This window comes from Typopeltis vanoorti, chromosome 5 (assembly GCF_054136105.1).
Source record: "Typopeltis vanoorti isolate ZY-2024b chromosome 5, IOZ_Tvanoo_1.0, whole genome shotgun sequence".
Taxonomy (NCBI): domain Eukaryota; kingdom Metazoa; phylum Arthropoda; class Arachnida; order Uropygi; family Thelyphonidae; genus Typopeltis; species Typopeltis vanoorti.
The window spans coordinates 24,505,721-24,532,119 of NC_143553.1; positions in this window are offsets into that span (position 1 = coordinate 24,505,721).

Below are 26,399 nucleotides of genomic sequence, written 5' to 3' on the forward strand. Positions count from 1 at the left end.
CTGAATTCAAGTCTCATCCATAGTAATAAATCGGCGCGGCACCCATCTTGCGCAAAGCTTTTTCTTTTGAAATTCTTCATGCAAAATATATCCTACATGTTCTTTTGAAATGCCTATAGTCTCAGCAATTTCACGCGTTTTGACTCGCCTGTCATCCAATACCATATCGTGCACTTGATCAATGATTTCTGGTATTGTTACACTTTTTTGGACGTCCTTCACGTGGATCATCTTCAAGAGTGGTACTACCACGTTTAAACTTTGCAGTCCATTTCTTAATTGTCGAAAACGAAGGAAAAGAAGCGCTCATAAACTTTTATGAACTTCGAACGAATTTCTTTTGGCGTTAAACCTTCTTTCACAAAGAATTTTATAACCGCACGATACTCAATTTCATCCATTTCAAGGGATAAAGACAACACTTTTGCTTCAGACAGCTGTATAAAACAAACTACTGATAGAATGACTTGCATTTCCACATGGATGCTTATGACAGATGTACCAACTTAGAAAAAAAAAATCTTGCCCGTAGCGTTGCCATCTATGGTCGAGAGCTTTCTAGACCACCCTCGTATATCACTGTCTTCAGTATGACAAGTAGAATTACTTTGCACCACTTTTAAAAATTAAAAATTAACTTTTTTTAAAGTTAATTTTTAATTTTAACTTTAAAAAAATTAACTTTAAAATTAACTTTAAAAAAATTAAAAACTAAGAATCACTTTGAAACTATGTAAACGATATAACATTTTAAACAGTAACTGCGATATAACAGTGTGCCCATTCGTATATCCACACAGCGCACTCTAATAATAGTAATAATGAATAATAATAATCATAATATTTTTTTACAATGATAAGTTTTATTATCATACAGAGTAAAGAAATCATCATATTGTGTGGCTTTTCAAAACCTTCAGCGTCTATTCTCAATATACATGCTCTTAATATCTTTCATCTATGCTTCCACTTCTCCCACATCCAAGGGGATGCATCATAACATCACTAGCTGTAAAAAGTATCTTTTCTCATCGTTTTTCTCCTCGAACTCCTGCATAAGTGCTGTAGAAAACTACTTTGTATTTCAGGAAATGTGAGAGACTGCAGTGCTGCTTTGAGGCCAGAAGTGGTTTTAAAAAAAGTATTAATTTCTGTTACCATGGAACCAGACATAGTACATGAAAAAATACAAGATTTGGTATCGTCCAGATGAATAGGACTTGGATATTTAACGTGTAGTTTCCTGATAGTAAAAAGAGCTGTAGGCGTAGAAACGTACGTGGGTGAGATCAACAAAGCAACAAACACTTCATTTTCTGACTAATTTTATCTGTATTCATATGATTTTCGATATACAGTTATTAAATATGTCTAAAATTGACAATGTTACCCTAAATTCTTGAGGTGCTTGTTTATAAGAATGTTTGTGAAGATTATAAAACTGTCCAATACAATAAATTACACGGTGCAGTGAAGCATTTTTATAAAAATTAATTTGCACCAAAACTGAAGTAAACTTGATGCTTCAGAAAATATCTTCCAGAAGATAAAGTTTGCCGCTTTAAATTGAAGTGAAACGCTTCCTGTTTACTGTATAAGGGTTCCTCAATTTTCCTTAATTCTGCATTATTGAAGTTACTGTTGAAACCGCGATGATGAAACGGAAACACCCATGCCAAAACCTAACAGACATTCATTCATTGTGGTCCTAATAAATTTCTTCAGTATTTGTTATTTATGTGCGAAATTAAAACCAGCGTTTGTAGGTTACATTATCGTTTGGCAAACTTCCAACTCGGTATAAATCCATTTACAATGAGTGAATCTGACTCCAGAGTCCGGGTGTTATCAAGAAGACATGTAAAATGGTTTCTGGACAGACTTTATTTCTCATTTGTTTTGTTCTCTACTGTCGTTTGTTATACAAACAATCTCTTTCAAAGAATCTCCGCCGGAAGTGTTAGTGTCGTCGAATTCGGATTAGTTTTATAACTTTCATTGCAAATTACTTTTACATGATTTTAGAAGATAAAAAATATATATATTTCGCTCACTAAATAAATACGAATGATGGAAGCATTTCCTTGTTTTACTTATACAGCTTTATTGCAAAATACATAGAGGAGGTAACTGAGCATGAGCAGCAGAGTGAGAATTAAGATCGAAATTTTATTTCTAAAGTTTACCAGTCAATGAATCTGAAAATAATATTACTATTGATGTACTCCAATCCTGCATCTCTTTCTCTCCCTATCTCAAATGATTTAACAAAATTTTGGCAAGTAAGAACAACAACTCTTCTCTTCTTCTTCTACGCGTTATTCCCACTTCCCATGCAGGGTCCGCGTGTTACTTTTAGATGCGACTTCTTGTTAGTACTACTCCCAACCGACCCGTCGCCTGGTCTGCCGCTGGGGGGGGGGGGATATATTTTTGGCTGTAGAGGCGTATGTTCACGGGGCCGGTTTGCCAGTTTGCGGGATGAAAAACGCCAGATAAACTGGCGGAAAAAACCCTACTGACCGCGCCCAAGACCGGCTAACTTGGCTATGCCTGAGGAAGATCCTCAAATTCCTCACGTTTACAAGGGGAATCGAACCTGGGACACTCCTTTCCCAGGCATATGGTTGCGAAGCGCAAAGCCACTAGGCTAACCGCGCGGTACCAGGTAAGAACAACAACATAAATGGTTAAACTAGATGACGCGCGCGCGTGCGTGCGTGTGTGTGTAATAAAATTGCAGAAATCCACCGAAGCCTATTGGCAATCAATACTTTTAGAAATATAAATACTACTCACGAATCCAACATTTTCGGCGTAAAATCAACAATCCCTTTCAAGCATTTTTATCGAGAATATTAATTTAATAAAATGGTGTTAAGCGTGTGATCTACGAATTTTTAAAATTTAAATTTTATTCTCATATTTCTATGCAAGAGCTTATTCCGAGTCTTAACAAGCCGACTTAATTTTCAGTTACTTTTAGTATTTCGAGTGGATATATACATATAATCTTATAAGGAAGTATCATCATTTCACATGGACTGCCAGCCTTGTTGTCAAGTGGTTAATGACATATTTACAGCCAATGCATATTTACTTCAATATTATGAAACTTCCAATACGATTTCTCTCCTAAAGAAGACAGGGCGTTAATGTGAACCAATAAATCCTACTTTCAAGACTATTAATTTGCAATAAATTAAAATTAATTATCCATTGAGTAACTGACAGGATAACCACATCGAATGTCGAGTGAATTTAGCAAGTGTTTAATGACAATTCTTCGTCCAAAGGCAAGTGAGACATCTTTAGGAGCTGTTTAACATGAAACCGATTTTTGAACTGAATATTTAGGTAGATTGTTTGACTGGCGTTGCTTCGGTATTGTTTGTTTAAGTTATTTATTTAATTTTTAACACGAAAAAAAGCTGGGAATTACAGAACCTACGATCAAAGGTCTGTTTGTGTTTAGAAATGAATTATTAAACAAAATGTGGAACGTGTAGCATATTTCAGGAGCCAGAGGTGTCCAACAAACTTTGGTTCACATTCTCAAAAGAAACATTCAAAGGGAATCTTTATTTTATATTGTGCAGACAATCAAAAAATCTATATGACTAACTTGCTCAACATTTCTTTTTAAAATATGAGCAATCGTTCATTTAATTTACTTGAATCACCACCGATGCCATAAATACAGCTCCCTTTGGATGAATTGGATACTGTGTACAAACGACGTCCAAGGATGCATACCTTTTTTGAAATCACGCCTGATTTCGAGCCAGCAAGGCGCGAAAAATATCTTTGTTTTCGCTCAAACTTAATATTCACATCACTGTCTGAAACCGAAGAAAGCGAGTTTTCAAAGTTTAGTAAGGACGGTAAACGAAAGAGGCGGGTAGGGTGAGATTTGGGAGTAGTAGGGGGAGAGAAAAACAGGACCATAAAATACGCACAAACAAGAGCGTCTAGAAACCTAAGATTGGAGACAGGCCGTGCCTACGAAAGTATATTACACGAACAAAGCATTCTAGGCACAGTTGAAAGAATTCTTTTAAAGTAAAAGCCACGCACGAACGCCTAGCACGAGCAGTGAGAGGCATTGATAGAGCCGCTGGGGAATAGTTCATTCCATATTTACCGGTGGTGATATCTGCAAACTGTGCTTCGGATGGAGATGTGGTTTCCCTCAAACTCCATCCATCTTGATCAGAGACGGGATTTCACTGTGTGTGGGGGGGTGGGGAGTTCGTTGCTGTGACGACATATAGTTTTCATGTCGTCAATATATGAGCACAAAAAAATAAAGTCTATCACATACGATATTTTCCGTCCTCCTTTACACTTGCTGTCTGCCATCTAGCCTTCACTGCTGCCTAGGGACGCCTATGAAATGTCTATTTGGGATAAAATGGCGAGCTACGTAGTAGCATTTCATCAGGATGGTAGTAATGTGCACAACCTCCAAGCAGGGTTCGAGGCGTTGAATCTGTTCACGTGAGTATGTGTACGCACGCCTTGGGGACTCCGGCTAAGAAACAACGGACGGTCGCCCTCATTTTTTCCTGTCCCTCTCTCCATTGCCTTCGCTGTTTTTCATTGTTACGTTTTAAATATACCTTCGAAATAGGATGATGACAGAAAGAATTGGCTTGGGATTTCTGCGCCTCAACACGTCGAAGGTCAAGATAAACACGGCCATAAAAGCCCATATCTTTTTCGCCTTGAGCTACGGAAGTGAGAGAGGTTTCATTCTGCCATCGTTGGAAAGGGCATATCTAGTACCAGAGATGGACCCTGCTCTCCTGGGAGGGGAGGGTGAAGAGAAAGAATAAACCACTGAAAAAGAACTGTTTTTTCTCTCTCTCTCTCTCTCTCTCTCTTTGGACCGTTGCCAAGTTTAGAAAGAGGAAAATGTGCTAGCTACGTGTTTTTACGTGCTGTTGTTTCCTAATCCATTATTTCTCGACACATGAACTCACGAAGTCAGATGAAAGCCATGTTTGCAAGTATTAACTATATAGTGAAATCATGCTTTCTATAGCATATACAGAGAGAGAGAGAGAGAGAGAGAGAGAGAGAGAATGCTTTTCTGGTTATCTAACGTCGTAATAACTTAGAGAACGAAGAATGTTTCCGACAGCTAGCTATATACTGTTATATATGAAAATGGAAGAAGCAGTCCAAAAACAAAACTCCAAGCTGCAACATTCATCCCCTTTGATCTGGCTTTTCGATGTATAAAGAACTTGTCTAATTCAGAACGGAGAACCAGAAAAAATCCTGATCTAATTGAGTTAGATTCAGGAGTAAGATTCCGATAAGAGGGTTCATAACTAGCATTTCATATTATTTCTCTACTTGATTCCTCATTGATATTAAAAATAAAAATAATAAATAAAAACTTGCTAATGGATATTTTATATCAGCAATAAGCTCAATTAAACGACTTCAGCCTTGCTATTTTTGAATACTCTAATAATGTTTCTACGACATTCCCGGTAACATATCCTGCAGTAATATTATTTCCAGAATATTTCCAGAATTTTGCTTATACGAGTATAAGCAAAAAGACGCAAATTTAAAATAATTATTGTGTCCACTGAAGTTTTCAGGTTTAATTTTATTGTTGAGCTTTGTCTGAAAGTATTCAGCTATATATATATATATATAATTTGAAAATATAATTTCAAATAATTTGAAATTGAACATAATTTGAAAATATTAAGACAATTTTGTGCTGGGATCGTGCTCAATCCAGTGTAATAAAGTTTCTTGGGCGAAAGGGGTTAAAACTTCCTCCTGAAAACGGCATCTACACATACCAGCTTTCTCGTAAGCTTTCTTTCCTTGAGAAAAAATTCCGTACCACTCTGGTACTGTAGGAAATAAAATCAGACGAAAACCTCCTGGAAAAATAACTTCTGCTGTCATTCTGAAGCTTCTGACTCTAGTACAATTTGTTAACGATAATTCCTAGAAAACAAAAAAAATCTCTTTAATTAGAGCTCACCAACAGCAAGAGCTAAACGTGTCAGAAGAGTTCAATTTACTCTTGCAGGCTTTTCCTCTGTGTGATATACACGCCAAGTACAGCATTTTCTCATAATCTCTTAGACAAAATACTCCATATTTACAGCAGTGTAATTTTGTGCTATTAAGTGTTAAAGGTTATGGCGAACTGTAATGATAGAAATAATGAATTCAAAATTCTTTCCAGGAGGTATAAATTTGTTTTATAGACAGAACACTTTAGTTGGAAAGACCTATCTTTGAATCCCATCTAGGAGGCCAAGAACAGTCATAACGACTTTTCAAATAAAGGTGCGTTAGTCGGTTTCATACGTAGGCAGCAAGATTTCCACTTTCTGTAAACTCTGTATTTCACACACACACACACACACACACACACACACACACACACACACACACACACACACACACACACACACACACACACACACACACACACACACACACACACACACACACACACACACACGCAGTTTAGCCATAGCAAAAGATGTAGTTAGTATTATCTACCCTATCATAAGTAGACATACCGATTACTGAATTAGAAACTTTAATTTAATAACGTGGTTTCCGTATAGACATGCGACTGCCAATGCGAATCTTCTTCAAATAACCTGCGCATAGTTCGTTGGGATATGGATCGGGAACAGTCTTCATTAAATGCTTCGGTAAATTTCTGCACACAGGAAGTTCTGTTTGTCCGTACAAGCCTTCTCAGATGACGGCGATCTCGTTCCTGACAGCCTATCTTAGGACAACAGTTACGCCTCGTAGACAAGCAATGTGGATCTTAGATAATCAGAGGTAAAATATTCCATTGATTAAACACCTGGGATATCTCATTTTTTCAGAAACTAGTGAGCTCTGCTGTTTTCAAAATCGTTGCTCCAACCACAAACAAACCCTATATCAAACTTTGTTTTCCCATTGTAATCAACACTTTTGATGAATACTGACAAGCAACATTCTTAAATAGTTTCCTAGAACAAGTTGTGAAGCATATGGTCATATGTGTAAGTGAATTTACATACATAAAATTCATAACGTACATAAAGCACCATTTACGTGTATAAAGATTTCTAATTCATTGGAAGGTACGTGTACTATCAGATTTCTAAGAAGCTGATAAACTTAGCCGTGAGAACCATGTTCTTAGTCGTAAAAAAAGATGGGATAAATTTGTCTTCAATGTGAGAGGCAGCTGCTACTACCTTTGTTTATTTATATTTAATACTTATTTTCATATTCATTTTTTTTATAGGTGTGTTGTTTCGCAAAATGCTTACCACGCAAATGCTTCATATAATTTAAATTCGTTTTATTTATTTTTTTTTTCGGATGTCCATCTCGATAATTTGATATGTGGGATTCTTGAACATTTTCAAATAAATATCAAATAGGATTAGATCTACAAAGGTAGGAAACTATTATTAATATGATTTCGAATAGTTTTATTTTAAAAAAATGGTTCGGTTATGAAAAATAATTTAACAAATTTTAATAGCCATCTCAAATAGGATAGAACTTGGCATTTAAATTGGCTTAATTTCCATTCAGCGATTTGGTTTGACTGGAAAAACTGCAGAAGCTAAGGCTTGTTAATTAAGGCTAATATTATGTTTATTAAGGGAATGTGTTATTGTCTGTTTTGGGAGATTAAAAAAAATTTCTAGGAGAATAACTCCTTCACCAATGTATGAGGTCCGTTAACTTACCTTTATTATGAAAATCCATTACGAAGGCCTTCATCTAGATGGGATACGAATCCAGGTAAATTCAGGTGAAATGTTTCGTCCTCGTGGCTGAGCTATGAAGGCGCTACCAGCCAAGAAATAGTAAAAGCCGAAACGTTTTGTCAGTAAAAGTGATTCGACTGAAAGCAAAACTGAACTACGTCACCAACGTTTTGTCTTTAATGTCTAAGGTTCTCCTGATAAAACAACTTCTTTATGAAAATATTAATTTTATTAAATTCCGTTCAGGCAGAGCTAAGTTATTGTAATATGATAGCTTAGTTGGATGAGCAAATATCATCTGCTAATCTGCAGCTATCAGGCTTAAGAACCTGGATGCTCTTGAAAATATTTTGATGGTGCATGATTTTCTTTGGTAAGCCTGCAACTACCACTCCACGTACTGGAGGGTTGAAGTTGCCTGAAAAAAAAGCAACATGTTTAGTCGCTACAGCTGTGTTCAGGATGAATCATCAAAGATTTGGAGGGACTAAAAAAGATACATTTTTGTAAGAATTCCAAATACAGTTTATAGAAATCTTCTGCAGGAATCCTTTAATTTTCTCAGTTAATATCTTTCGTATTAACTGAGAAAACAAATCTAACAGGTTTTATGCATTTAGGAAACTTGGCTGAAACAGTTCTATGTTGTTGGTGTAATGAACAGTGCAATCAACAACTCTGCTACTATGAAACTACGTAAGATTTCTAGAATAATTTCCACACTGTTTTCAATGAAACTATTAAAGCAATGTTTCTGTGAAAAAACTAATCGAAATGCTTGTTAAACTAGTAATGTAATTCCTTAGTTAGCACTAGTATTTATGTGTTTTAAAACCACATGGTTAGTGGCTTTTCAAAAAGGTAAATATGGAACAGCTTTGACAAAGCATGTGGCAACATCTTGCTGTTTTGAGATTTTACTTGTGCTAACTAATTATTTCTGCAAACTTACCTCAATTTAGATACCTGCAACTGGAATCAACAAACTATAATTCCATTAGGGCAATATGAAGCCATTAACGAGAAAAATGCGCTTCAAATATGGAATACATTCCCTTATTTACTTTCCGATGTCATTAGCAGTACTAAAAAGTCCATTAGAAAGATACGAATAGCAAACCGCGCTACTCTTCACATCTACCAATGCAGAAACTAATGGCTGTTATAATAAAATCAACAGCTGCCTTTCGATGTGTATTTTCCTAGATATCTTTCAATAGCAATTTGGCTTTTATCATGCGAATCGCTAAACGATTGTTTAAGTACCATTAACCAGAGTCCAGTCTCTTAAATCTTTATATATGCAAGGAGTTTCGATTTTAAATAATTTTGATTTCATTCTTTTAATTTCTTAACTGTTAATTATCCACAAGAAAAGGCAGATATTTTAAAGTTTTGAAATTACAAACACTACAAAGTCTATAAACACACCTTGGAAGGCAGAACCTCTCATTCGTAAGGCATTGACACAAATTATCAAACGAAATCATTACAACAAAGAAATTATCTTTAACAGGCTTTCCATGTCATGAATGCATTACGCAACACTTTTCACGAGAAGTATTTTCGATGAAAAATAGACCATTACATGATATTCTCTCCAGAAAATATGCAGAAAATAGGGCTTCAAGCATTTAATGGCAAGAATCTCAACGAAATTTCATGTGTGTCAGCATGTTTATAAGCATTACTAAGAAATTGCAGTGCTTATTGATTTCTTCGTGATTTCTCTTCATAATTACTACATGGCGAATTGTTTATCATAAATATTTCATCCAAGACGATATCTTATTGCTTATGGCAACTACTGATTTATGTTCAGTCCGTAACTAGATGCTATGAATGGAAACATACATTAGATGTACTATGTGATCAGTGAGAATGATTTTCAACAATTGTGACACTAAGCAATTTACTACATACCTTCACAAGTAACAAGGTTATTAATGTATATTTACACCACTTTTTTCTGTTGGTGTAAATATCTGGTACTCTAAACACGAGAAATCTAATTTAATGGATTTGTTTGACATAAGGAATGCCTTAAGAGTAATTTCTTTATTTATAGTTTAATGTCGAAGAGACAGCTTTCATGTTTCGTAAAGTGTATTTTATACGACTATAGTTTTTCAATGCCATAAAATTATCGTTACATTATTTATTGATCCTGCAAATAGCAAGTCTTTCTGAACACTATTATAACTGGAATTTAACTATGCATTTAATATTTACTTCTGGGTTTTGAAGATAATAATACCGGTGATAAAGACATTGACAACAGAATGCAATTATTCTCCTTTCTTTCATTCAGTCATCCTTCCGGATGACTGAATGCAGTCGCTAGTAGAGAAGAGGAGAGGAAAATTTTTAATGAATTACTATCCTAGAAGTCAAACGTATTCCCCAGTAATCAATCATACAGATAAAAATTAACTTTCAAAACCAGATTATTCCTTTGCTGTCTATTAGTCTTTCAGTTTTTATTAAACTTTGCTCTCTATTAAGCCGGTCAGAAAGAACAAACAAGAAGTAAACTGGTCTCAGCTGCTTGAACGGTAACTCCAAACAAATAGTTCTCAAATGTGTTTAGAACATGTTCAATAAGCTGACATTCTGAATTACATGGGATAATTTAAAACATTATCATTCTTTTGTATTTTTTCATAATATATTTATTTATGTTGTAAGATTTACAAATTTGATATTTAAAAAAAATTATATTTCTCCACGGACTGGTATCAGGCGGTGGACCATACTTTGGGAAATGCTGCATTATATCTCTCCGTTAGTCCGGAACATATTGTCAGACGTGTATTACTACTGGTTCTCATTCAGTATGGCGATAAATATTTTGGCTTCTGAGAGTATAACAGTACTAATATTCTTCGTATGAAATCGTATGTACATATTTACCCTCTTTATTAGTTTATCCCATCAAATTTTATGCGATTCTGGTGGAAACAAAGAACTAACATATTTTACTTAAACGCTATGATTTATTACACAAAATATTTAAACTCAGAATCTAGAAACAGAATACTCACTGTTATAAAATTCCAATTATGACAACAACATATGTACTTTGGTAGGATTACTCGCTAATGCAATTAGTACTAAACTTATAAATCTATTTCAGACAAAAATATGATAACCGAAATGTTCCGATGACGATATGGGAATATGGAAGTGTTTGCACCGTAATTTAATTTCGAGGTTCAACTGATTCATGTAGGCTCATGCGTGGCTGCCGCAAACAAATTTCTCAATTTGTTTGGATCTAACTTTTGCAAACTTTTGCGAAGATCCACGCCTTGTCTTACCGAGCCGAACTTGAGATCAGATAGGAGTATTTTCCTTCAGTTTGCTGACATTTAACTCATTCCTAATTCATTATATCTTATTACAGCGCTCATGGTAAGAAAGGTTAAGAATATCAAAAGTCGCTCTGATTGATAGACACCGGTTATTCATAACGACATCAACAATACCGAAAGACTGTTCGTACTTCCACATCGTTATTTCTCTTTACATGATCTCTCCTTTTTAATTTCATTGCGCAACTTCTTGATGATAAACTAGTCATACTCGAACCCCCCCTCCTCTGTTAAGAGATTTCGATGCTTAAACTAATAATATTAACATATTATTATTACTATATGTCTGCGAAGATTAAAATGACAAGTGGCCCTTGATAACTATCCAGTTATATGTAACTGCTGAACGGTTGCAGATTCCAATACATACAGGGAATTTCAGGGACGAATATTCCGGGGGTGTACTAGGTGTGCGGTGCTCATTCACGAAATATCAGTATCACCGATATTATATTTTGCTTTTATTCCCGTTAAAGACTCCCCTAATTGTTTGCAGACTTAAAATTGAACACAATATAATAATGCTTCATTGTCCTCTTCATGAAAGTAATAAAGCATTAATGCTTAATGAAGAGGGAACTTTTCGCAGCTTAAATATTGCGTCATATTCACGTTAATAGCTCGGGTGTTCTTTTGAAATGCATACACTTTTGAGCCCTTCGACAATATGTAAAGAGGGCGCAGCGGGTCAAATTCTTAGCTTTCTAATATTTTTAAACCACTGAGAAGGCGGGGCTAGGTGAACTAACATTTTGAACTCATCCAGCACCTAACGTCTGTGATTAGTTATTGTGTCAACCAATCCAATTGAACGTTGTCACTTGTCAGGAGTTGAGCGCTTTTCGTATCCGATGACTGTATTACAAACAGTTATTATGCATGTTTTCTGGAACTGAAAATTTGAAAGTGGATGTTAGGAAAAAAATGCTAATTGTTTTTTCTTTTGCTTGTGCAGTATAGCATTTGTTGAGGTTGCAAAGTTTTTTAAAGGTATAGAAACATTTTTGTTCTAGTCTTTGGAAACAACATACAGTAAAAAATATCTATTCCTGAATAAAAATGAATAGTGTGTGTATTATAAGACGTTGTTGATCTACAACAAATTACCAGCATATGTGAGATTGATAAGACAGAAGAACCGCTGATACTAAAAAAAAAAAATTAATAATAATAATAATAATAATAATAAATCAAATAAATAATGAATTTAGGATTCCCGAAAGTGTGGATAATTTCGATAATGATTGAATGTTATGTATACTGAGTCTCAGTAAACAAAATAAAATTCTTGGAAAACGGAGCGAAATATACACAAACCAGAGAACATGTTACACGTAATATGTGCAACAAATTTTACGAGAGGATTTGCTGCTCATCAAACTATATTTATTCCTGCAATACACACTCTCTCTCTCTCTCTTCATAAGTTGTTTTTTTTTAAATTACGCCATCATAAATTCACATATTCATTGACATCCTTCATTGCTGTTTTCTAATAAATCCTAAAACAGATTGTTCCCCCACTTTACGCAGAAGTATTCAAAGTTATCCTGCAATTAATTGCATTGTACCAATTAAGATGAGCGCTGATGCGCTATGCACTCTCAACACTTTCATACATCGATAAAATGCAATCACAGGGTCATAGGCACCGCAGGGGGGGGGGAACTTCCCCTGGGATAGATTAAGATTTTCTAAAAATTGTAACCGTAAAATTGATTGAGATATGCAATCCTACACCCTCGACCCTAGGAAGCTTTGTCTGTCTTGAAATTTTATTATGGGTTGGCCCATGGGGGGGGGTACGTTCAATGTTCAACGTTACTGACTGGATAGGTGAAGCAAATATGCTTTTAAATTCCCCTTTGTCTGGGTAGGTGAACTGATGAATGGTTTAGTTTAGAGCTTTATGCTCTCCCTTTGTGGGCAGTGTAGTTAGTTGATTTCAGCTGGGCGCAGGATTTCTTTTGGTCTTTTGTGCTGGTTGTAGAGTGTCTCATCGTATTCTGAGGCTTGTTTGATCAGTGGATTAGGATGAGTGATTGCTCTGGTGAAAAACATCTCTGCTATATCATGTAGTAGGGGGCGATGTATGGGATTTTGGTCTCCAGATGGATCTGGGTGTTTCTCACATACCACGGTGCGTCCAAAATCATCCGTAGGCACTTATTTTGAATCATGTGGAGTTTTAGGATATTAGACTGTGAGGTGTGGCTCCACGCTGAGGAGGCATACATGATTATAGGACGTATTACCATCTTGTATATTAGCAGTTTATTTTGTACACGAAGCTTACTTCTGTGGTTGATCATGGGGTAAAGCTGTGCTATGGCGCTGGATGTCTTGCAGCAGATGAATTTAATGTGACTGGTGAATCTAAGTCTTTTGTCCAGTTGAACTCTCAGATAGTTGCTTTCTGTTTTCCATGGAATCTTTTCCCCGTAGAGTTGGATGTCTTTCCCATAGAGTTGGAAGTGCTCATTGATGAGCACTTTTCTTCTGGTAAAAAGCATAGGTACGCTTTTCTGTGGATTGACCTGAATCCTCCAATCCGAGAACCATTTTGCAGGAGTGGAGATGCTATCCTGGAATCTTTGACTGCTAGCTTGGGGCTGAGAGATCTGGTCAATATTGCCGTAACATCCGCATATAAGGCAGCGATGGTTGTTCATGGCTTTTGCGGGATATCAGCTACGTAGATCGAGAAGAGTGGGGGGGGGGGGGGGCAGAATAAAGCCCTGAGATGCACCTATCAGAATTTTTCTTCTGGGTGATACATTTCCATTGATTTTTATCTGCATGTATCTGTCTGAGAGATAAGATTTGATCAGCCTTACGATGTTTATGGGTAACATTCGACAAAGTCTGGCACCTTCCTGGTGCCAGACTTTGTCAAATGTTAGATCCAAACCTACGGCTGCAGTGTGCTGTTTCCAATTAAAACCGAGTGCGATGTATTCTACCAGGCAGGGTATTTGTTGAGCGGTACTGTGCTCCTTCGGAAACCAAATTATTCATTAGGGATGATTCTAAGTTTCTCTGTTGCATCTTGTAGTCTAGAGAGGATTATTTTCTGTGCGATTTTTCCGAGGCTGAATAGTAGACTGATGGGCCTGTAACTTTAGGGAAGTTGCGGATTATTTCCAGGATTTTTTGCAGGTGTTATGTCAACTATTTTCCAAGCTATAGGAAAATGTTGTAGTGTGATTATTGCATTTGTTATGTGACTATATGAGCTATGGCCTTTCTGAGAAGAATCTTTATGATTTTATTGGTGATTCCATCTGGTTCTTTTTTTTGAAAATAAGTTCTTGATGATGTTATATATTTCTGTTGGGGAGTAGGAATGATGTGTCTGGGTAGTTCTCTGTTTGCCTTAAAGTACGCCTGACTTGACTATGAATATTGTATGTGTGACTAATATTCAGGTTTATATACGCAGGTCTTCACTGCTCTTCCAGGCTGGCATCCAGAGTCTCAGCTTTATCTCTATCCAAGTGTGTTATTCCTGCTTAGTCTGCATGGGGGGTAAGGGTTGATTTTTTCTATGGAAGATCTTCAAGAATTTTCATATAGTATGATCAGCTGGGTTTAGGGATGTTAGCTTCTTTTCCCACTCCTGGTTTCTATGTTTTTGTAGTGCGTCTTTTACTTTTGTTTAGATTGTTTAGGATCGTTTTGTCTTGTGGGCCCTAGTATCATGGTACCTCTTCCTGGCTTTAATCTTTGTCCTGATTCAGTTTGTTATCTCCTCTGGGATTCTGTCGGTTGAATGGATGTGTGTGTGTAGTTCTGGTGACTGATGCAATTGCTTTCTTGATGGGGTATGTTAAGCTTTTGAGTCAATGTCTAACTCCTCCTTTTTGTGTATGATAGGCACTGGGCCGATGTGCCCTGGGAGGAGTTTGGCTAGTTTGTGCCATGCTATGAATGAATGCAGGGGAGGGGGGGGAGAATTAATCTGGTGTGAATAGTTTAAGTACTATAGGATTATGGTCTGAAAACAATTCATTTACTGTTTCCAGCTGGTACTGATATTTGATATTTTTTTAAAACAACGACGTCTAGTACTTCCGATCTGCCAATAGGGTTGTGATGGATAGGCTCGACAGGTTCCGCAACTATGGCCGAATTGACTGCTGTGTAGTTGTGTAGAGTGTGGCCACTTGTGTTAACTGTGGAGCTGGACCAGGCAGTGTGCTTAGCATTCAGATCCCTTGCCATGATAATGGAGTCTCTAGAGCCAAGGATGGAGTCTAGATCTGATATTAATAGGAGTTTGCTGGGTGGGTTGTAAGCTGATATATCTTCATACTTCCAGCAATCTTGGTGTGCACTTCTACTCCTGGCTGGGTAGTTTGCGGGTTGGGTATAGTATTGTGGTTGAGGTAGGGCTTGATATAGATGGCTGTGTCTCCCCCGCTGGCACCCGGTCTATCTGTTCGGTACATGGTGTATCTCCTTACGTTTGTGTTATTAGCAGGTCTCAGGTGGGTCTTGCTGATCAGCATAATGTCGGGGTTTCGTCTGAGTGCGAACTCTTGTAGCTCTAGTGTCTTGTTGGTGAGTCCATTGGCGTTCCAGGCGGTTATCAGGAGCGAGTTTGGTTATATTTTAGTTTTGCTCATTGTTGAGGCTGCTAGTATGTAGTGGGTCCCTTACAGGAATCTCTTCGTCGAGGATGGCGATGGGTTAGTTATACTAAATTCTTGCAGAATAGTGGCTAATGAGGTGGTCAGAATTGCCGTTATGTTGAGGCTTGTTTGGGTGGTATGTGCTGCATTCTTGGGGAGAGCTGCTTCTGCATAGGTTTTGGTAAGGGGGTCGTGGTCTTTCCTGACTTGTTTGGTTTAGATTTCTTTGATTTTTAATTTGATCAATATCAATCTGTGAACTTCGGGTGGTAATTGGAGCGGGTGTCTGGGGAAGGGTGTCTTGTTGCCCCACAGTTTTTAGGATGCTGGTTGGTGCATCCTTTGTAGTTGGTAGGATGGGGTCCACCGCCGTTGGCAGATCTGGCTAGTGTGGTTCTTGGTTTGGAGGGTGATGGTTTGGTGATTTTCACCCATTTACGACATCTGTACTCAGCTTTGCACAGTTTTTTGGCATGGCCAAACTTTTGGCAGCGGTGGCATTGTCCTGCTGATGCTCTCTTTCTGAGTGGTCCTGGGGTTATTCTGAGACCACAGACGGCGGTTATTTCATAAATCTCTTTCTGTGTGTTTGGGACTTCCACTAGAACTAGTGGCATTGGTCGCTTGTCGGATCTAGTGATCCTGTTGACCTTGATTGGTGTTAGGCCTTTCTAGTGAGGGCTGCTGCGATCTCCTCGGAGGTGATGCCTTCAGTGACACCTCGGAGTACAACCTTAAGATTTCTTTCGCTGCTTAGTGCGAAGGTGTGATAATACTGTGGTTTGTTGTTGTCCATGATTTTCGTTATCTTTCTATAGTTTGACTGTTGTTGGTTGGATTTTTACCCCTTCTTTGTGTTTCTGGCCAAGGAACAGTCAACGCTGTGTTCTCTCAGGTTTTGTGCAACTGTGGTCCATTTTTCTTTTTCTCAGAGGATTACCGGGGGACTTTCCTTTTTTCCAGGCCCTTTTTGTGAGGGTGAGTCGTCTTCTATGTAGTCGTCTGCGGTTCTGCATCTGTTGCTTGTGTGTTCTTCTGTGGGGTCTGTCTGTCTGTGGTTCTCAGGTGAGGAAGTGTCGTGTTGTTTCTTTTTGTGATCTCTTCATCTTTGTCTTCGATGCCTTCGGGTTCATCTGTCTGTGTGTACAAGTTTAGGAAGCCTGGCTATTCCTTGTCTAATTTTTTAAGTATTAATTTAAATAGTTCTAGTGCTTGATCTATGTTTAGATGGTGTTAAAGCTATACATTTCTAGCGCGTGTATATTTTTGCTGCTGTGATGTTGGTGCAAATTTCCGAACTTTCTATAGAGCTTAAACTAAATTGATTAAGCCTTACCTTGGTAGATGCTTTCATTACACATTTAGTCCTTGATCACGGAGGTCTGTTATTGTTCTGGTTACATGGTTGATCCGATCAGGGAACCAGTATATGTTTCTTCGAGTTCTCTGCTCTTTGGAGATCCTTGGCCCTGCCTGAAGTAATCACTGTTTATACTTTTTCCCTAATCACTAGACATTAAACTCCAATCCCATCTACCTAATCACAATCTAAATCATAATCTAAAACTCAATCACTTAATTCACTAACAATCAGAATAATCTCAATCAAATCAGACGAGCAATGCTAAATCTCCAATCAAATCAATAATCACCTCCTCCCCACGGTGGGGTAGCCATACAACACGTGTTTTATCGCAGCAATAAAACGCGTGTTCCTGTTTTTGGTTCATCTTTTTCTGATTTGTGAACAGTGACTGAGTAATTTGCTCTCTGTGTCTAGTAAATCACTGAGTGAAGTATGAATTGTAAATTTATAGTGAAACAAATTTAAACAGCAAAATACATTTTTAAAAGGTAAGGGTAATTTAATATTATTTCACCTGTTATTTTTATGATTTTTTTGCCTTTAAACTGGATTTATTTAATTTAGGATTAATTAATTAGTTGATTTTTAATAAAATATGCTGGTCGTTTTTTTTTTAATTTAAACTGAATAATTTAATTTAGGATTAATTAATTAATTGGTTTTTAATAAAAATATGCCGTTCAATTTTTTTGTATATGAAATTGTGCTAAAAACTATTAATTCTGAATACCTTTTTTCCCCCAAGAATTAAAGATCATTAAAATCGATGCAAAATGAAAATATAATCTATTTATAGTTTACATTGACAAATAATTACATAAAAAAAGCTAAAAGACGTATACTGATGTAATTATTTAATTAAATCAATAATTATAAAAATTTATTGATGTAATTATTTGTCTCCAAGTCCCCCCCCCCCCCCGGAAAATTTCTGCGGACGCACGCCCGTGCATACGGTCAAATTGACGTGAAATTTGTAGCGCGGGTTGCACAACCCACACGACAGCACACCCAACTGAAATGAGCACGCGACGCACTGATACATCTATCTATCTATATATATCAGTGTTTTTTTTTTTTATGTGGCTCCCACCCAAGAAAGTTTTTTGTAAACCTATAGTAAGTACATCATCCATACTGTGGGTTAACATATTTTCTATATTTATTAATTTTATTTATATTTTACATAGTTTGAGACTTCTGCTCTAAACACCAAACAGGGAAATTTTTCAATCCATTGAGGCCTTTAATAATCGGGCAATTGGGGAGGCCTCTCACTGAGTGATGAAATTCATCTCTCATCTACATAATCACAAACATTCAGGTCCTACATGTGGGAGTCGAACCCGCAGTGCCTGTTGGTTGGAAAATGTATACGCTAACCACTGATCTCTTTATCTTTTATTTATTTATCCTGTGTTTGCAATAAACAACTTTACAACCGGGTGTTTGAGTATTTCTCTTGTGGATACTGAAATTCAAGTTCCTTCACCCACCCACTCACACACACACGTACACACACAAAAAAAAACTTTGAAATGCATGCGAAACAGATAGGTAGCATTTCAACCTCTTAGTCCTCGGCATAACTCAAATTTTGATATCGTCCGTGTGCAACTAGGACTGTTTAATCATTTAGTGTCACTATTTTCCATATATGTTATGTCAATTCGATTTCCTAAGAATACATTTGTACACTTGTCTTATCACGTGGCGAAGCAGTATTATTAAAGTTCGTTTCCCAGTTATTGAATTCTAAATAGATAAAAAAAGTTGTAGATCGTGTTTTAATGTCTCCCTGAAGGATTTATTGTTGAGCAGAGAATAGAAGCTAAATATTGTTTGATATTCATTCAAATGCGCGCTTTGATCGCTTCTGTTCGTAAAGGAAATTTATTTTTATTACGCGGAGCATAAATCTCCTCTGTACAGCTAATGTAACTAAAATTAGGAAGTTTGTCTTCTTGGCTAACCGAACAAGTTCAGCTGACAAGGTAGATTTGAGTAATAGCGTTCGTAACCGTTGTGTACTATAACTAAAGAGTATTGGCAAATGTTTAATGCATTGCAGCTAATGATGTTTGTAGTAATTAGTTTTGCTAATGGTAAGATCAGCTAATGGTAATGGGTCTTAAATTTCGAGCAATTAATCATCAATTTATTGTCGCAAATATTAAAGACACAAAATTAATTCGATGTTCTTTACCGGTTGTAGTGGAACACACCGATAAACGGCTGGCCACCTATGCGGTGGAGGTCAAATTATTTTAAAGATTTAACTGTCGTAAATCTTGTTTCTTTCGACATGCTAATATTACATTTAGATAATTCCCCTTTTGAGCAGCTTGAGTGATGGATACAGGGTGCATTGGTTGATTCTATAATTATCACCTAATAGTACACTTTATACGTTTCGACAATTGAGATTAGAGGTTTATTGATAGTATATTAATGGCCATATAATGAATATGCTTTCAGTGGACTGCTTAGTGACGTCACATCACAGTAGAGCTAGCGATGAGTTAGTTTATCTTTCCCGTCATTCATCAAAGCCGAATGTTGGATCCTCCAACACAGTTGTGTGTAATGTGCAGAAAATGTCCCTTTTTTGCGGAAGATAAACTGTAATATTTTTACATTATATTCGAACTTAAACATCTTATTTTAGCAGAGCTATCAGTAACTGATATTTGCTCATTCATCATATGCATTTCAAAAGACAATTCACTGGTTTTATCAAAGTTCAGAAAGTTTATCACATTTGAGTAATGTTAGTATTCTGGTGAAAATTATAATTCTTAAATTAAATTTGAGTAACGGATAATTGTCTCGATCTTTAAAAAATTGAATACTAAAAATAACTTAATCAGTACTATTTTGCAGGAGTGACCTGTGAATAATTTCTGCTATTGGACAGATAACAGATTACAGATAACAACTTAAAGCAAATTAGACTATTCAGAAAACAATATGCTTGTGTGGGTGGATTTTTCTGAGGGACAATTTTCATGACTGTAAGTGAGAGAACCCATTCACTTGCATACCGTTCACCAAAATGGTTGCTCATGTGGATGGCGCCTTCTACTTTTGCAAGTTCGAATTCTAATGTTTGGAAATGTACTTTGGTAGCAGATACATTTCATCTCCTACTACGAGGCCAACACCTCAGTTATTGGTGAGCTGAAGTGACTTACGGCTCCAAGTTTGGTCTCTAGAACAAACATTATAGGATAATCTAACCCATAACACACCCACAGTGCTATGGGCGATAAGTTTACAACCTTTAGGATTCTCGTATAAAATGATAAAAACAAATACTCTGACATTATTGCCCTAAACTGCTTACTTGGATATAATTCTAAGCAATTCTTTCAATCTTGTTTATTGTTTGTTAAAAAAAAAAAAAAAAACAGGTGACAGGATACCATCCTGGTATGAAAGGAGAAAAATAATCAGTGCTTGTCGACTTGTAATAATTCCTCAGCCAAGAATTGTATATAAATGTTTCGGTAATTACGTACAGTATATAATTTGTATAAAACTTCCCCTTCTCATGCAAATCAAACTCTTTCAAAATATTTGATTACTTGTAATAAAATGCTGCACAAAAAAGACCAGAGAAAAAAGTGTGGTGTTCCTCCTCGAGCAAATGATGCTCTCCCGTTAGCATTAGAATTCTCAGGTTTCGTTGTAATATGAGTGGTTTCCTAGTAATGTGAGTGGAGTGTCACGCACACAGAAAGAAATTAAGAAATGCAGTCCCCACGTGGAGCAAAATGAAGGGAAAAAAACGAGGAAGGGGAAAGCAGGAAATTAAGCACATAAAAAAGCCTCGAAACTACAGAAACAACCCACGGAAGAAATTAATATCGAGCGTTGCATTAATGAACTTTAAAGTTTTGTCATTTTTAATGAAAGATGTTCTCCCGGTTTCAAATATAGCTTGTGCAAAAATTCCATCCTTTAATATCTCCAAGTTTCTTACGAATGGTTCTTTAATTATGAGTAGACAAGCCTAGAGGTAGTACGGTTTGGAGACCATGAGGGAAAGTACAGCTTTTCGTTATTAACGGTGTTTTTTGTGACGATTTTATCATTTTGAAATGCTGGGAGGAGAAAAAAAATAGCTGGCAGTTATTACTATTGCACACTGTCAAGTCATTAAAGATTTAAGAAATGAAAGTGTTTTTTTTTTCCCTCGTGGGTAACATTATTATTTCTTCGGTTGGCAAGGTAAATGACATTCGTAATTGTTAGCCATACTGCCAGTCCTGGTTTTGCGAGTGTGGCATCTATTGCAAACACATATAACATTAAAATAACTGTCGGCTAAGTGCTTAATTTGAATGATTGGAAAGAATGATCTAGAAAAAGATCTATTTTAATTCTTAAAATTGATCCATTTAGGAAAATGCGTAGAATAAAATATAGTTTTGTAAATATAAATAAGCACAACAGTGGACAACTAAATAATTTTCGATAAGGGGATGAAATACGTTTTGATAAAGTAGATATTTCCAGTACATTATTAGATAATTAGTTAGTTATTGAATTAATAAAATCTTATTCGTATGATTCTTCAACGATGCTCTATTTCTGCAAATACAAATAGAGAATCGACGAAAAAGAAAAATAAATAAAAATTTCTCTGCCATACCAGGACACACAGGAGTGTGACTCCTTGCGAAGCGCGCACTGCACTAATTAAAAATAACCCTTCAGAAATGAAATACAAAACTACTTAGCTTTTAATATAGGGATAGATTTTTATCGTGTTATAGCAAGCGCTAGCGCGCGCTTACACACACACACACACACACACACACACACATTGAGACACGAGAGTGTGTGACCGAAGACTTCATCTAGGAATGAAGTCTCGGTCACACTCCATAGTCCTTTCAGTAACACAATTGACGGAATTATACTGATTCCCGCACTACCTTTAGCTGTTATTCTAAACAACTACAGATGAGCTTCATAATTTAGCATAACTAACATAACATAAATCATTGCATCCTGCAGTTACAGAATGAACTTTTAATGAATTCAGAGGTAATAATTAGTGAGAATATGCTCCTCATCAAGGAATGCTCTGAAATGACTCATTGAACAAAAAAAAAAAAAAAAAAGTTATTCGATGCAATCCGCAGTCACAATACTGGTATATCTAAATTAATGATATAAGCTAATTTACTTACTGATACAAAGTAACAAAAGTGTAGATTACATGTGTTGGATATTACTGATTCAAGAATACAAGTAAGGTATTTCATACTGAATATGTAGTTGTACTTATTTGGATGAGAAAGATAATAAAAAGATTGTGCATGATCAAAAACTGTCATAACAAGGTATATATTTGTTATTAGTATTTTTCTTTCATTACGTAATTTTTTAATTACCGATTATCTACTGTGGACACCGATTTCAAATATTGTGTATCACTTTGCCATCAGAAGCAGTTTGATTTAAGCAAAAATGAAAAATTTTAGTAAATATTCAAAATATTAAATTTCAGTAAAATACTTCTCATCGGAGCCCAGTTTGTGTGTGTGTGTGTGTGTGTGTGGGTGAAAAGAAACAAAAAATCTAAATAATGCCAGCTAGACGAGAGGATAGCATCTTTGCTCCCCACAAAAGCGCGTTCATTTGAATTCTCTCACAGTGACATCCACGTTTTGTTGAAATCTATGACACGGTGACAGATGATATTCATTAATCGGTGTGAACCACCTTCCTGCTTATTGGAGGACTGAAGTGGTCTGATAAAGTTTCTAGAGTTCATGGATTATCTTAACCCCACTCATGTAATTAACGTCCTATGTTTAGAATTTTTGTTATAAACATGGCGCATTAATATGCATTTTATAAAATGCACCTGGCTTGTATTTTATAAATAGAAAATACAGAAAAACGTTTACGATAGCATGGTGACTAAAGCCTTGAAGTATGTGAATTTCTGTATTATGAGAGAGAGAGAGAGAGGGAAAGAAAGAAAGAAAGTGCACACTCTTCCATGTATGCACTTCTGTAAAGGTTAGCTTGGAAGAAATAAAGAAAGAAAGAAAGAAAGAAAAATTCATCATTATAGTATTATAGTTGGCAGGGACATACTTCCATCGGGTACACACAGAGAGGGTACGTAGTTATGGTAGTTATTGTTAATAATACAATACTCTTATTTTACGAAAGAATTACAATGAGCGTGGGATTCGTTCATTTATTTGAATAACTAGGGTCAAACCACAGGTCGAAGCAGCAATAAAATAACTGGATCTTAATCTACACTGCATTATTTATGCATAAACGCAACCCTCTAATTCCCCAAAGTACGATTTAAGAACGCGAAATCGATGCCATTCGTATAATTTCACCATTAAGGAATGGAAATATATTAATACCAGAAGCCTTAGTAGTTTCGAATTGAAGAGAAGCGTGTCAATCATATTTTGCTATTCTAATCCACTGCTTAGAGCCTTAAATTGATTTCCCCAATGTGTCAAGATAGCATTGCTGCAATTTCACCTTAGCCAAAGCGAGACTTAATAACGGATATCGAAATAAATTAAATTTAAGCTTTTTGGGAAACTTTTCTAATATAGCTGAACCTCACTCATATTGCCTTCTGCATAAAAAAAAAAAAGAAGGAAAGAAGGTAACTTGTAGTAAAACAAGTTTAAGGCATGGTTTTAAACGACTCGCAGATATTTTGTAAGGCGAACTGAAAACAACAAAGGCTCTAGTGCAAAAGGGCGCATGATCCAATTGCTGGTTCAGCATAAAAATGTATTAGGCGACTTTAATATCGCTTAATCTTTAACATTTCGGCTAGTGAGAATACGAAATCTTCTATTTTCACTCCTTGCATCTCTGTCGATGCACCTTCTAAATTATGTCTAGAAATGTTAATCCTCTTAGGTTGATATATACGTTATAGGCGGGATAAGAGGATTTCCTTCCAAGTATTGCAGCTTTGAATAATGCGATGGAGGGGATTTTCACCTCAGTATTATACGAGCCACAGAAGATGTTGACAGTGTGAAAGAGAACGTCATTCCTAACTAAACTGCGTGAAGATTCTTTGCAGTGAGTGGGATCATTGTAACAATAGGTCAAGGATGTAATTAAGGGTGCACACAAAGTTCCAGAGATAATATCCAGCGAACAAATTTGCGGTGATATAAATTTTCAAAGGGAAAGTACAAAATTCCTTGAGTGAGATTTAATTAAGGTCAACTGGTTGTTGTTATGGATTTGGATTATTACGCACGCATTTTCAAATTGTTTTCGCTCCTCAAGCATGTTTGCGGTCATACGTTACTCTCCTTTATATAGGTGGTATTTTCTCTCCTTTGAATAAGCATCGATTTGAATAAACAAGGTGCATTAAGGAAGGATTCCAAGAAGGAAAAAAAAAATCTTTCATCATTTAAATCACGAAAGGTTAATTAAAAGACGTTGCACAATGGAAATCTCTGAGGATTTAACCGGATGGTTTAAAAGATTGCGCCTTTAAAAGAATAGATGCTCAGTTAAATTTTCTAATTTAACTAGGAATTTATTTAACTTTTATATAATAAAACTAGTAAAGTCGTGTTTTTTTTAATGATGAAAATGGAGATGATGTTAGAATAATAATAATAATAATAATTTTTATTGATTTCTAAAATATTTATACAATTGCAATAATAGTCTTTAATGACATTCCTTGTAATTTTTACAAAATTCAGCACTAAGTGCTGCACATGTGTTTCATTTTCTACATTGATTTCAATTAAAATTTTGATAATAATATTTGTCATCATGTTATCTTCCTTATACCCTCTTTTACCTTGCGGTGTCGAGGGTCCATTGATCATCGGACCTCACTCCGTTTACAGGATAAGGTGGTCAGCCATCCTATGGCCTGTAGTGTGGAGTTCTCAAGGCCAGTTTGCCTGCTTTGCAGGATGAAAAACCCCAGAATAAATTGGGGAAAAAACCCTGCTGTCTACGCCCAAGACTGGCTAACTTGGCTATGGCTGAGGAAGATCCTTCAAGCTCCTCAGGTCACCGACGGGAATCGAACCTAGGACACTCCTTCCCCAGGTTAGCCTAGTGGCTATGCGAAGTGCATAGCCACTAGGCTAACCGCGCGGACTAATAATATTTGTTTGCATCTATATTTACAACACGTGTTCTTCTAATATTAACAATGAAGATTAACGGAATTTTTGAATAATGGATAATAATAATAATAATAATAATATGATAATGTCTCAGATAAATTACATACATCTGATTATTACACTTTTGTTTTTGCATGTTTACACATTACGTATAAAATAACAATTTTTCTATTTTCATCGTACAGAGTATTTAGGTATTTACAATTAATGCATATTACACTTGATGCTCTGTACATTATACTGTACGCAGTTTAAGGCACATTATTTCTTTTCAATATTTTTTCTTTGGATAGGAATTCATATATATATATATATATATATATATATTAGGATAACCAAGCAATTTTATATGCTTGGTTATTTTAGCTCCTAATCCCAAGTGTGCAAACAATTAAGTTTGCGCCTGAAACAAAGTTCAAGTCTAAAGATGGTACAACACCAGGGCAGCTCATTGTAAAGGTGGTTAAAGCTTTGATCACTATTCTTAGTATTTTCCCATAATGTAAAGCACATCTCACTAGAAGATGTATACTGCAATGCATTATGGGTGGGGTCACTACCCAGACCGGTTTCGACCTTTTTTGAGGTCTCCTCAGTGAGTAGCTAGACCCTAAATATACCAAGGTTTTAGTAATACAAAGCCTTATCAACTTTAATTATATAAGTTGCAACAAAGTGTATTAAGTTTTAATAAAAATCTCTGGAGGAGATATTGATGGGAATAAATTTTTAACTTGGGTATATTGTATATTAGGATAACCAAGCAATTTTATATGCTTGGTTATTTTAGCTCCTAATCCCAAGTGTGCAAACAATTAAGTTTGCGCCTGAAACAAAGTTCAAGTCTAAAGATGGTACAACACCAGGGCAGCTCATTGTAAAGGTGGTTAAAGCTTTGATCACTATTCTTAGTATTTTCCCATAATGTAAAGCACATCTCACTAGAAGATGTATACTGCAATGCATTATGGGTGGGGTCACTACCCAGACCGGTTTCGACCTTTTTTGAGGTCTCCTCAGTGAGTAGCTAGACCCTAAATACCAAGGTTTTAGTAATACAAAGCCTTATCAACTTTAATTAT